The following is a 15,134-nucleotide window of genomic DNA, read 5'->3' as shown; positions in this document are numbered from 1 at the left end:
CCCTTCCTCCCCAGCCCGCGGGGGCTTGGCTAATGCTGGGGGACGCGGGGACCCCAAGTCCTCCTGAGCAGAGGGCGGGGAAGAGGAGGATGGTGCCTTTCTAGGAGCCACAGCCCCTTCCAGGGCCGCGCCAGCGTCTGGGGACCCCCCTCCGCGAGGCTGCCGGTGTGTGCGCTCCCTCGGACCCGGGTTCCACCGCGAGCCAAGGGTACCCGCGGGGCTGGTCGGCGGAGGGAGGTCGTGATCCTGCCCCGCAGGGTTCGGGGGGCGGAAAGACGAGCTCTGGGTGAGGCGCCTGCGAGGGAGTCTCGGGAGTGGGCCACTTTGGGGTCGGGAAGGGAACGACCTCAGAGGCGGAAAGGCCCGGGGCCAGTCCCGAGGGACCCGCAGTGAGTTCAGCCCCAAAGCCCGGAGGGGAAGCCCGGCGAGGGGAGGGGTCTGTGTGTGCGCGCATGTGTGCGTGTGTCCGCGTGTGAGCGCGTGCGTGTGCAAAGTAGATAAAGGAGTACGTTTGCCCCGGGGCAGATGCGAGGGGACCAGGAGGTTTTCTTCTGTACGGGGAGGTGACCTGGTGCCTGAGACTCTGGAAAGCTGAACTGGAGAGGTGTGCATGGAAGACCACAGCTCTCGCGCGCGTGCGCGCGCTTTATCTCTCCAAACTGTTTTCTTTCTTTTCCTTTCCTTTTTTCTTTTTTAAGGTTAGTAGCTCACGCAATGAGCAGGTACAGGCTTTGCACTGGGATGCTCTTTGGATCTGAATGCAGTAGCTGTGAGGTGGCTTCCCCATCCCGGCAAAGCGCGCAAACCCTCGCGGCCAAGGGACCGGGAGCCCAGCCAGACCAGTTTTATGCTAATGAACGCTCACTGGGGGAGGATCTACCGAGAGGGGGCGGGAGTGGGGTAATTTGTCAGTTTCGGGGCAAAAATGGTCATTTCACCTTTTTTCACAGTTCCGCCTTGTGCCTACCGTTCGCTGTAGAGGGAAAAGTTCATTTGTCGGAAGAAAGCGAGTGGGGAAAGTTGGAGACAAGAAGCGCTAGCGTGGGAACTGCGCGCAAAATTTGCGCGGAGACTTAGGTACCCTCCCTATAAGTTTAAAGACCCGGAGAAGGAACTGAGTTTTACTCTTTCTGAGTCCCTGCCCCTAATAGCTAAGGAAACTGAGGTGGGAAGGAAAGAAGGGTAGGACGAGACCAGAAAGAAATCAGAGTGAAAAAGCCCCTAGCTCTATTTTCCTCCGAAGAAGACTTCTGGCTAGTGTCCTGAGAAGGGTGCAAGGCTAAAAGACTCGAACTCCGACCCAGCAGATGTCCTATCCTGACCGAGCCAGAAACTTTTCCGTGTTTATTTGCCATTCTTTGCAAGGGGCAATGGGTGTGTCTCTGGGTTTTGAACCTTCGTTTCTACTATTTTGGGGGGAATGCTGAGAGCGTGTGTGTGTGCGTCTGTGTGTGTGTGTGTGTGTGTGTGTGTGTGTGTGTGTGTACGCGTGCGCGTGCCCAAGAGTATGGACAGGTAGCAGTAAAGACTGAGGGGGAATCTTGATTATTAAAAGTCATTTACGGTGATAGCTGGAGTCCTTGGACATGTAGGAGACAAAATATTTACCGAAAGATAAAACTATTCGAATCGGCAGAAAATTGTTACGGTGTTGTTATGAAAAATGCTAGTTGAAATTTGAAGCCAGTTCAGATAGGATTGTTATAAAATTGTCTCTATCCCGTAGAGACAATTGGTGAAGCGCTACTGTTTTTCTTTTTAGTAATCAAAGCACTCTGCTCTCGAATCCTCTTTGTGTGTTTCTTACAGCACACACTGTACTAGATAATTAATGGCCATTTCACATTAACAAAAAATTTGCGAGAGAAAACTTCCTTCGAATGACTGCAACGTTATAATCAATTCGAAGTAGGTAGTGTTAACATCTCTAACAATTATTCCCTTGTTTTTTTTCCCCCTGAAATTTTTGCTTAGACGTTGAAATTGAAGTCCTCTCCATCTGATCAGAGAATAGTCTTTAAGTTATTGGCAACATTTTTAAAATAGGTTCCCCCCCATCCCGGAGTTTAAACTTTTAGAACCAGAATAAGTTAAATCCTGTAAACTGTTTATCTCTTCAAAAATGTATCAATTCTCTATATTTCAATTACCTGGTCTTTAAAATTAAATGTGTTATTCTAAAAGTCTATTTCAGATTATTTTTAAGTTAAACATGGTAAGTTTGTTGATTTGCTTTTGCATTTTGATCTTTTATCAACTACAGAACTTGCTCAAACTCTAATACATGCAAACACAGCAGTTGTTGACCTTAGAAGATGTGTAGCTGCCTATTTCTACCTAGGTTTTCCTGACTCTGCCAGTGACTAAGAAGATGGAAAACTTATAATTGAACTCCCTTTCATCAAAATATGCTATTTGCAGTGTACTGCATTAATATTTTACATGATAAATGCAAGTGTTATTGTCTTATTTCTTAAATTTGAAAGCAATACCTAAAATATTTAGCATCTTCAATTTACAAAACTAAAATTACTTTTTTCATTCCAGTCTCGTTTATGCCTTCATTATTCAGATCTTTTTTTTTTTTTTTAAATTCACCTATATATATCAATTTCTTTCATTTTGGTTTCTTTCTCCTCCGGGTACTTAACAAACTATCTAAGAGAATAATTTATGCAGAGGATAAGAGAAAATGCAAAAAGGCAAACTATAAAACAATATATACAGTGTGCAAGAAACATCAAATCTTAGCATTCTCAGCGTTTTATAGAACATATATCTAATTATGTCTCTTAATAGCATTTAGATGCCAGGGAATCTGAGGAACCAAAATGATGTTAAAGGAAAAAAGAAAGGTTCATAAACTTGCTCAAAGTGACTCAGTAACAAACCTTAGAGTGGATTTAATTTGCTTGGGGCTATTGCATCAGTATGCTGTCTATGAAAACTAGAATAAATGCTGAAGCCATCTGTCATTACCACAAGGAGATGAAATAGACTACCACCTGCTTGAAAGTAAAGCTAAAAGTAAAGGTCTCAATACATGAAAGAAAATGTAAGAAAATATATTTAAAAGTTGTCAAAAGATAAAGTCTGACCTTGATCATCTTCCTTCAATTATTATTTTTAAACTAAACATTAGTTGCATGAACTTGGCTGTTGCAACAGAAGTCACTTAATTAACTGGCAACCATTAAACAACAACAGAAAAAGAAAAGTAATTATGTAGATGGTCAAGTCTCTGTATGAGTCAGTCTCTTGTTTGTAGATTTGGATGAGGATGCAATTTTCTGTGAATTCAGGTAATAAAAAGTGACTTTTATTTGATCCAAAATGCTTATTTTTTGAGTATTGCCAGAAGATGATTTTGTCTCGGGATCTTTCAAAGCAGATTGTGATTTGGGTACTGTGTAGCCCTAGATTTGTTAAGTTTTTGACTTGAATGGATTTCAGTTAGTTTTATCAGACATTTTATATGCATATACATATATTCACAAGCAGTACTTTTTTGTCTTAAAAGTTAATACCATCCATAGACAGCAAATTCAAAGACTTTGCAAGTCTTTTTTATTCAGTAGTAATATATGGATGCAATTTTAGTATAAGAAGTATAAAATATTTTCCAATGCTTGGCTCGATTTTTTAAATACCAACTAGGAGTTTTAATAAAGATGGCACACTGACTCAGCCTCTCTTTTTTTAACATTTCCCTCATTGCATATTTTTCAATGGTAAGACTTATGAACTTATGCATCATCATAGAAAGTTTCAACACAAATACAGATTCACTTCTAACAGATAATTATGATAGTTTGCACATGGAAATTAAAAAAATTACTTCAAATGAAGAGAGACTGTGCTTTTGAAGTTTTTGTATTACAGGAGATTAATAGCTTCTATAAAGCCTAATATTTCATTTTATACCATTTCAAAAAGAATATGGCATAATTAGAAGACTAAGGCCTGAATATAAAAGTTTAAATCTGGTTCTACCACTTATTTCTGTATACCTTAAAAATCTTAGGAAATTATGGTTTAATAACTAATATATAAGTTAAACCTGAGAATATTGTAACCTAAAATTTACCTTGTTTAATCAAATTATATTGCAAAATACAAATTCTTGAGTTATTTGGATAATATCTTTCAAACCTGTTGTTCTTGGAGTTAGTCTTCGATAATGTTATAATCATTATTGTAAAAAGTGCACGTAGTTTTGAAGACGGTTTACTTTCTGAACTCCACAGATTATTAGTTAACGCTCTGAGAAAACGTGATTTGCACATGGAGTATTTTGTGAAGCTTCAAATATTTACGTAGACTAAAATACAAAACAAGCTTTTTTTTTTTTCAGAATTCCCCTACAGAATTTTTGTATTTGCATTTAATACACAGTTTTCACTCTTAATTTATTAGTCCAAATCAGCTACTGTTTTTTGTTAATCTACTATATTTCACAGAAGTTATATATAAACGATTGAGACCAATGTTAGCCACTCTGTTTTTGCCTCACTACTTCCCCCAACCTCCTGAGATGTGACACCCAATATTGATTAAAGTCTTGGCTGGTTTCGAGCATAAATCACTCTTCCCTTTGGTGATTTACCATGTGTGATTCACCAGCATGTGAAACATAATATGCTTTATTGTTTCTCATTTGTTGTTTTGTTTTTGGAATGTAAGTAGCATTTGTAAATTAGTTTAATGTGTAACCAAGTAGTTGGTATTTTAGTAACAATTTGTGCTTTGACTATCAATTAGTATTATTTTCTTTCCAAGTTACTTTACTAAATCGTATCATACAATTGCCTTTGTTAATCAAGTAAAATAATCATTTTAATTACATTGTATTTGCAATGTAGAACACACGTATTGCAAAATATAGTAAGAAATGAAACTCTCACAGGTTGTAAACGGTCTACCTTTGAATTTTTGCCTGAAGAAATTCATTTGAAGTTTGCCTTCTAAATAGGTACAGGTGAGTCTTCTAGAGTTCACTAAACATTTTGATTTTAAGATTTTTGTTAGTCAATTCCCTAAAAAAGTTAAACTCTGCCTGAATTTATCTTTTGAGAATTTTATTTTCAGATTGTCCACCAGAAAAAAAAAAAAAAGTCACACCAAACTACATACCTCTGGAATGACAATGTAAAAAAAATGATATTAACTGTTTGGGTATTTAAAAATGAAATTAAGATAAAATTTTATCATTTTATTTTTGAATTTTTATAAGAATAGAATGACCTTAGCGTGTGCCAGCACGTGCCATTTTCTTAACTACTGAGTTACTGTATATACACACACACACATGCACACACGTATACATACATATATGCATACATATACATTCTTATCTAAATGCTGCAGCATAAAAATTCTGGCTCAGAATACATTAAAATACATTAATATTTATATTTCAGGCTTTCAGGCTGCATTAAGGAGTCTTTTCCATTATATTTGTTATGTTGAATAACATTTATTTTTGATGAAGAAAATCTTGAATTAAAAGTCTACCTAATTGAGTCCAGATAAATGTAGTATTAAAGACTCTATTCTGGACAGATACGTGTGTCTCAGGCATGGCAGAGGCTCTGTGAGCCTACATTGTGCTCAAATTCCTTTACTTCCATTCTCAATTTGTCAGAAACATTTCTAGTCAAAAGTTTTTTTTTTTTTTTGCTACAGTAGCTGTCTTTTAAAATAACTTTTAATTGCTAATATTTGCTTTTTAGTATATGTCACAGTGTCGAAATGACTTTATTAAAATAGTTTAGTAAGTTTACCAAATTATTTCTTTGCAAAACAAGAACACCGAAGATAGTATATTTATATTTGGTCCAGTGATTAGTTATTATTGTATTAATTGGTGGATCACTTTATTGTGATGTACCCACTTACTTTGAGAAGGTTCTGAGAATTTTTTTTAAGAGTGTCTATTACAGTTCATGACTAATTTTACATTTAAATGTATGAATAACTATGAACAGAATTTTCTATCTGGAATAAATGAGAAAATTAAGCAATCAAGGAAATCTCATTGTTTTTCAAATTAATGATGTAATTAAAATCAGTGGAATAAAATAGCAGATAAATGTAATATAGTATGTAATATAATCATATGTAGAGAATGACCCATAGCAACACTTGATCCAAAATCAAGAATCTTGAACCAGGTACATTTAAAATTCTGACTTGTGTTTACTTTACAATGTAAAAGGATTCTAATTCATCCATCAAAAATATTCCTATGTAGATTTTTAAAAATTGGATATTGAAATGGCCAATGGCTGAATTTTGTTAAAGGCGTGGCACTATTGCTTTCTGATTCAGATTAGGTTGGATTTGATCCAGGATATCAAGCTGGGATTCTTTTACACATTTTAATGTACGTGACTTGGGTGAAAGTTGTCAAAGACAACTTACTAAACTGGAAAACTCACTGTCATTACTTAATTGGACTTATAGTTTTGTTCTTATAAAGTATATTGCAGTGTCTAAAACTATGCAGCACAGCAACATGCTGAATAGCCAGATGCTTTTTAAAAAGTTTTAGAAAGTAATAATTAAAAAAACAAAAATTGCTTAACTGGAGCATCTAAAACATATTGTATAAAATGAATACAATATCTGGAGTATATTGTATATTTCTAGTGAGAAGTCAAAATTATTTACTGAAATTTGAAGACTATAAATTTAACTGTAACTAGGTATATAATAATCCTGCAGTGGATTTCGAAGGTAGTATATATGTTTGAATATGCTTTTTAAGCATGATTTTCATAAAGCAATATTGACATAAGCAATAAACTAGATTAGATATTTTTAGTTAGTAACATTGAAGAATTGAGGGATGATTTCCTTTCTTTAAAATAAATGAATGAGACTGTAAACAAATATTAAAAAGTCACAGTGTAACATCTTTGATTTTATATGGTATCAAATGTTGCTAAATAATTAGATTACCCTTCTACTCACAACAGGGAAAATAGGACTTTTCTTCAAGGACAAAAAATATATCAGGAAAGAAATAGTACTAGTTGAAAAGAAATTATTTTATGGAGGCACTTAGAAGTATTTGCAGTAAATACCTGCTAATTCAGTTTAAGTAATACTGGTCATTTCTTAAGCAAAGGTGTTGAAAATAAATCTCTAGATTATGTTTATCAAGAAATACTTTATTATATTCACATATCAAAAGCTGAAGTATTTGTTAAAATCTTAAACTGAATATATTGTAGAATTTTATTAATAGCAACAGTGAATGGGCTGTCTTATTCATAGCCTTATATTTCAAAGACATTTTGTTTAGGTACTTTGTTTAGGTATGAAGAGAAACAAATCTCTGAAGATATAATAAACCATTGAACCCATCACAGCTCTGCTAAAATATACTGATATATTTGACAGTATTAGTTTCTATTTTATATTTAAAATATGTGATTTTTCTTCAGCTTATCCTTGGAAATGATACTTATTTCTAGTTTCTAGTTTCATAATATCTTTGGATTTTGAATGTATAGCTTAGAGCACTTTAAATTGTCACGTATTAAATACTAGGATGGATGTTCTTGTGTGTGCAACAAGTGTAAAATATTTATCAGTGTTTAGAGATCTTTCTGGTGGATAGTTTTGTTTATATTAATCTTAGCCCATTTGTAGTCTATGGATTTATGCTTAAATAATTAAAATATTTTTAGAAAAGCCTTTATATATATGTATATGTGTGTGTACACACATACACGCACACTCACATACAGACAGGCGTATGGGACCTATGGCTGGCTGGCTGTAGGCAAAAAACTTACCAATAAAATTGGCTTTAATTTCACTTTCCGTAATTTTTAAAATATAAAAAAACATATAAATCAGATTCTATTCTACTGAATGACAATGGGAAATATATTTAAAATTAATTTTAATCTAAATGTTTTAAAATATAATTATACAATGTTATATGGTTAGTAGGACAGTGATTTAAAACTTTTCTTAATTTTCTAGGCCTTTATTTTTATGATAATTAAAATGTACTTTTAATTCTTTATGAAAAATACTTATATCTGAAAATTATTTATTTGTGTGAAGTAGATATTAAACTGTTAGGTAGTGGAATCTCTACATTATTGAATGACATTTAATGTGCTTGATGTCATTGCTCCATTTCTTTTATTGGTTTATTTCATTGCTGCTTGCACTTTAGAGCAAGCATATCTTTTAAAATCAGTGGATAAATGATAGGAAAACAATTTCATAACCTAAAAAAAAAAAATGATTGCTCTTCTAAAAGCTTTGCCATCAATGAGATGAGTTGGGAATGAGGTCAATGGGTTAATCTGCAGGTCTACATAAGGAGATGTGTATTACCACTTCTTGTAGTGGACTATAATTGTCTTTGAAAACACCTGATAGAGATCCAGTTAAATTGAAATCAATTACTTTCTCAATCATTCTATGGCATTTGTCAAGTCATTACATCATTGGTAAAAGTGCAAGCATGCATGCGTTTTTTTGCAAAGTGGAAAGAAGCTTATAAAACAGTAACTACTTAAAAGATTTTGCCGCATCTGAAGGTTGTAGGATAAAGGAAAAACTTGTGTATAATAAATGTAAAATGACATTTGTTAAGTTCATCTTTGCATTTAGTTATTTAAGTAAAAAGAAGCATATTTCACATTACTTTTTACATCATCTGCTGTGCATCTATTTTAAAAGAAAAATATAAGTAACTAAAAATGGTTTTAAAATATTTTATGACTAGTGAGCTCTGACACCTTTATTCTTACCCTCTAAGAACCCTCTGACAAGTGCATATTATAATCAAAGATGAATATATGTCTGCCGTTCACTGATTTTTTTTCTTCACACCATTGACAATACATGCAGATTTGAACTTGTACCAGAACAGCGCTTCCATGCTTCAAATTGCCAAAGCACCCCCAGGGATAAAAACTTGACCTGCTTTTATGAAACCATAGAATTACATTTATACAAGTTACCTCATGGGAAAGAAATGAACTGATCCCAATTCAAACCTTAATATTAGAACCTCTGGGTCAAATCTGATTTTGTTTTTCTGTTAACACCTGTTTGGCTACCAAATTTTGCAAGTAGGTATTCTTAGGACAATTAAAAAAATATTCATGAGTGACATTTCACAGATCAAGGTGCCATCAAAATTTTGCAGCTCTTCAAGTTTTCACATATTTAAGATGTTACTTTTTAAAACAAAATTACCTTTTAAATATACATCCTAGATGTAAAGAGTTTAAACATAAACTTGTTTAATTGGACATGAAAACATTGAATTTGTACTTTTTAAAATATTAATTTATCTCCCCTGAAGAGTCAGCTTTAATAAGGGAAGAAACTTTTTTTAAAGAGTTGTTCCCATGATAACTTTTCAGAATAAGGATTTTTTTATATGAGTATGTTTAAGTTTTTTCTTTAAACATTTTAGATGGTTATATTTCTTATTTTATTTTTAGTTGGACCACCTGAAGTGGTTTCCAGAATGATTTCCTTTTGCCACTAGTAGTAACACATGAAGGTAGTCATTGATAACTTAGATTCATAAAAGTTATTTTTATTTTAGTTAGATTCACTTTAGTTATGTGGGCTGAGCCTAAGTTGGAAAACTGAAGTTAACCATATCTACAAAATAAAGAAGAGTTTATATATATATATATTAGTGTGCTTAATTTCTGGAATATCAAAATGCTATATCATACATATATAGATATATATATAGGAATGAATGTGTAGGGTTATAATACCTTTTTGTTTATAACTGATGGTTTTAAATGATTACCATTAGGTTACAGGACCTACTTCTCCATATTAAATGACTTGCTTTGAATCTTATACATACAAAAACACTTTATAAATGGTAAAGCAACACACATACATATTTTCTCCCACTTAAATGTATGCTGTTACAATTATGATGGTTAAATAATTTCATAATTGGATTTTAGAATTAAGATTAACGAGTTCTTTTCCCAGGTAAAAATTAAAAAGAATTTCAAAGATCTTTCATTTCTTTTTCCCACTTAACATCGATAAAACCATTTGGATAACTGGTTATTTTGCTACAAGAACCAAACATAAAAATTCCTAACAAGAATGATTATAACAAATCAATTTTTGAAGTGGAGGAAAAACAGTGAAATTTTCAATGGAAAGTACCATAAGTCATGATCATTTAGGAGAAAATATTTAGAGTTTTAAATATGTTGTTTATTCTTTTTCATTGGCTGTTATATGGCAAAAACAAACAAACTTACTTTCACTGTAAGCTAATATTTTTCTGTCTTGCCTTGACACATCATTTGAATGAAACTCAAAAATTAAATGAATTATTTGGATGTTTTCAAAGATCACTTTTGGCATGTTTATAAAATATCAACATTTGATTAAATATTTCATTTATTTTGAAAGTTTGCCTCAACTAGTTTCGTGGTGCTCTAAATGACTATTGCTCTTCATTTTCTCTGACTGTGATGGAGGAAGGAAAGGAGTTAGATCACATGACTCAACCACATTATACTCTTCTTAAACAAAATCTAGTTCAGGAAAGGCAACCTATTTTGACTTTTGTAATGGTGATAATATGAAGTTTCTATGACCTTTTTTGTTTTCCAGTGGCACTTTGCAGCTCTGTTTCTAACAATGATTGATGGTATACCACATGAACTGGGAAAAAAAAAAAATCTTAAAAATTCTTGCTATAAAATGCACAAAAGGAAAAATGGAGCTTTTATGTTTTAGGTGATTCTGTTTAAGTAGAGTAATCCTTAACATTGCACAGAATTCTACATCATACTTAATATAAGAAGCCTTCAGACACCAAATTAAATTTTAGCTTCTTAAATATCTTTATCATTTAAATTATCCTCATTATAATCCTCTTTTTTCTTTTTTTGGTAGAAACTGGTGAAAATAGAAACACTTTGTCATGAATTCACCTATAAACATTTAGCCAAAAAGAGAACCAACTGGGTTTTTGAGCTGTTGATATTTAGATTGGATCCCCCAAATTCAACAGTGTGACAGTATAATTTATTTTTATTAAGGTATTTTATTTCAAGTTTAGGGAAAAAAATTAAAATGTTATATTTGATCTAGAGTAAACTTTTTTGCTCTCTCTTTTGGGTGTGGGTTAAATGAGGGCCCATGACAGGGATGCTGTTTGTTTTTCACAAAAGTTGTTTGTGATTTCAGGTACTCTTGGGAAATCTCTTGATCAGATTCACATCTGTTCCTGTCAAAGTGGGTGCTAAGATACCGGTCACCCAGCAACCATGTCCAAGAGGGAATTGGGCCGATAATAACTTCAAAAAGGAATGACAGATGCTAGATTAGGATGAAAGACAAAACGCATGAAAAATGAGCTTGTTAGAATCAAAAATTTGTTCAAGCACCTTTATGCAAATTAAATGAATATTGAATATTTGCATGCAGTAATTTCTACTTTTTCATTTGATTGAAAAGAATAGTACATTTAAACTCACAAATGTGACTTCTTTCTTTTGTATTAATCAACATACAAAGCCGAATCTCATTTTAAAAAATCAGATTAGCCACCTGGGTTCTTATATCTCTACTAAGTATGTTACAATGTATTTCTTATAACAATGGTACTCTTTGGGACAACTTGGTTTATCTAATTTTTTTCATAATAAACAGTCTCGTGTGAATTAAGATTATTTTAGATGAATATAAATCTATTTCTCGAGAAAGCATTTTAAAAGTAACCTTATCCTATTGTCCTTGAAATTGGTTAATGTACATTAATAAAAGATCACTCAAGATGAGTTCACACCAAAAGCACAGGCTTCTCATTGACTGGTTAAATAACAGTGCATTAAAGTAAAGCAGAGTGGTACACCCGAAATGAAAGTAAATAGAAAGATCTCTTCAAAATTTAAGATGCTTTTTGATACATTTCTAGTTTTTCTATTGAATAGTTCACATACTAATCAGAATTTAGAAGGGCCTGATAAAATGTAGTGATTGAGAGAGGTTTCTGAGTCTTGGTTTAGCAATGTCTAATGTGGTCACGTAGAGAAATTGATTTTCTTCAGAAATTAATTAATTTTTCATATCGCCCTAAGCTGCAGTTAAAAAGAGTGCATACTTGTCTGTTTTTTCCAGAAATATTGCCTAATCATATTAATACCATTGCCCCAAGGATGAAAAGATAATTGTACAAATGCATTTGGAAATATGTATCACTGAGTATTTATGATTAAATTATGCAAATGACCCAGCTCTCATCCTTTCCAGACCCAGATTGTCTAATTAGGATTGATATGCTGAATGGATGTTCCAGAATTTGAATACAAGCATGTCCAAAGAGCAGAAAATTGGAAATGACAAGGCTGAAACCCAAAGAAAAGTGTCTTTCGTTTCTATACTTTGTTAATGTGCTGTTAGCAGTTGAGAGTTTTTCTGTCCCTTTGGCTATTTTGTGACTCAGATGTCCTTATTAGAAACGAGTATGCAAAATGAATTGAACTTTAGCAAATATCATTTCATTTCTATTTGGTGCTTATTTAAAAATAATAATCCCCTGTTCATTCAAAGAGAACTTCACTATTAAGTTGCTTCCAACAATGTAAACTTACCCTTAATTGACTTTTATTCTGAATTCCTCGGAGCTGGCATTAGAGCTTTATTTCAAAACTAGCTCTCCAAATTTAGTGCTATACTGATGCAGTATTTTCTAAGGCTGTACTTTCTTTAATCATTCATTCATTTATTCATCCATTCATTTACTTAAATACCTCTCTTCTTATATTTGGAGAAACCTGTTTAAGTAACAATTCTGATTAGGAAAAAAAGAAGCACCACTTTACATGTAACAATGTTTGAATTTGAGGTCCTCAGCAGGCTTTCTCCCTCACTGATTACACTCATTTATCTTAGGTGGAGGGGAGGTAGTGAGGAGCTAGGAAGGGACTGAACTGTCGGGACTCCAGCCTTTGTTAAGCAGCGGGCAGTCACTGCCTCTGAACTCGCCTGGCTCCTGCTTTCCATCTGCAGGATGATGGATTGCTATGTTTAATACATTTCAGCTTTTGTCTGTCATAGTGTGGACAGACAGTACTATCAGTGATTTCAACAGTGATTAGGGAACCATTTCAAACCACTTCTATTGGTCAGACAGCTTCCAGGAATGTCGGATGAAACATTCTCATTGGCACTCTTGCCATGTAAATGTGGAGTTTAACTAGGAAGAAATTGTGCACTCGCTGTTTAAACCAATGCAGAAGCCCACCGAGAGTTTTACTAGGCTACGTTTCCACTTTAGAACAAAATTACATGAGACAGCATTATAAGAACATTTTGGGTCTTAAACTAAAATATTCATCCCAAGTGGTCCCAAGTTAAGATAAATTTGTATTCTTTAAATAGTAACAGTATGTGCTTAATGGCAGGATTGTATTCCACAGACTATGATGTCAGTTGTTGCTATACTCACCAATATTGAGCTGTTTAGCTATATTGGGAGGACGGAATGTGAGGACGATGTTAAAGCAATAAGACATGACATGGCAGGTGCTTTGCTGGATTTGCTGAGCCGTGGGGGCTTTGTGGTTCACAAGTCCAACGAATGAATGATTCAACAACCAGAAAACCACTATGTTCAATATTTTCCCTGGGGTGTCTTATTTTATTTATAAATTGGTGCTAAGAAAATACAATTAACTAAAAGAAGAGATTCTTTTAAGCCATTAATAACATAAGCAAAGTTTTACTTGGAATATTAGACTTATATATAAATAAATTGAATTTTACTAATTCTATTATAATGTACCAAATGTAATGTAAATTATAATGTCAATTTTAAAATGTATTGTAATCACGGAGTTTTAAATCACTTAATAGGTAACTATCAAAATCCTAATCCAACCAAAGTTTTGTAACAAAAATCTAAATCAGAAGAAGCTACTTGCTTTCAACTAATCTCTTTTATAGGGAAGAGTAAACAAAAGGTTAGATAGTTAACAGCAAAAATCCAATAACTCCAGATCCCAGATTATATTTTCTTTTCCTAGTCTGGTTCTTACATTGCAAAATTTTCACCTGACATCCTATCAGTAAAGGTTTCTGGTTCTGAATATATGATTATAAATACACATACACACACATCACAACACAAATACACCCACATTGTATTTCTTTTGAACCAATTCAATAGTTAAACTTGGCATTTTGGCATTGCTGATTTAGAAAGGACAGGTGGTGCTGTACCTCCTGGGAGAGTTATAAAAACATTCATATATTTTGCAGATTATCTTGTTCTTTGTTATATTTTAGGGCTTGTCTTATTGAAAAAGTGTTCAGCTTAAAAATTGTGCATTCATTCAGCATATTCTAAAGGAATCATTTGTCATAGTAAATCAAAGATATACCTCACATATACTTTTGAACAGAAATGACATAACTGGGCTTAAGTAAATCTGGATTTTTTAATCAAAGCTATTTATATAGCACATATATAGTGAAATAATGTACTAACCTTCAACATTTTTATGCCACATAATCATTCTAATGTGCGGTTGTCAGATCTTTAGTCATAGAATATTGCATATTCATTTATTGCCTCCATAGCATAGGTAGGGGACAGGAAGAGAAGTGGCAGAGTGTTTATTCTTTTAGAGAAGGCTAAGGAACAGGGGGCAGCTATGAGCCGGTCATATCCCCTGAAATCACTGTGATGTGCAGAATTTCTATCTGAATTGAAGGGAAATGCATGGTTGAAGCTAGTAGGCAAAGGTTCCTGGCTTTTGGCTCTTAGCAGCAGATTGAATGGAAAGAAGAGGAGATATTGAGTAAATACTATCTTCTAAAGTAGAACTATCACATGGAATGGATTACCTTACTCTACTACTTTCCTTCTCTTAACTATTTGTTAATAAATTTTAAGGAGATAATTAACAATTAGTAGAAACTTAGGATAAAAGACCGGGCTGAGAGATAGTCCTTAAAAAGAGGAAAGGGGAACTTACATCATACAAGAACTATAGATGTTTCCCCCCAAAATGTTATAGAAAATAAAAGCAAATTCAAATGTCTGTTTTGCCCGTTGGTAAATTGTTTGGATTATTCAGAATTGGATTTTGTGTAACATT

At 33.5% G+C, this 15,134-nt stretch overlaps 1 protein-coding gene across 1 annotated transcript in view; it reads left to right on the top strand.

The window, feature by feature from the left end:
* The window catches only part of DACH1 (dachshund family transcription factor 1), a 387,153-nt gene that overhangs the window by 643 nt on the left and 371,376 nt on the right, over positions 1–15,134 (top strand). The window lies entirely within an intron of this gene.

The sequence above is a fragment of the Pteropus alecto genome, unplaced genomic scaffold (assembly GCF_000325575.1).
Source record: "Pteropus alecto unplaced genomic scaffold, ASM32557v1 scaffold72, whole genome shotgun sequence".
NCBI lineage: Eukaryota > Metazoa > Chordata > Mammalia > Chiroptera > Pteropodidae > Pteropus > Pteropus alecto.
This window is presented reverse-complemented; position numbering and strand designations above follow the sequence as displayed.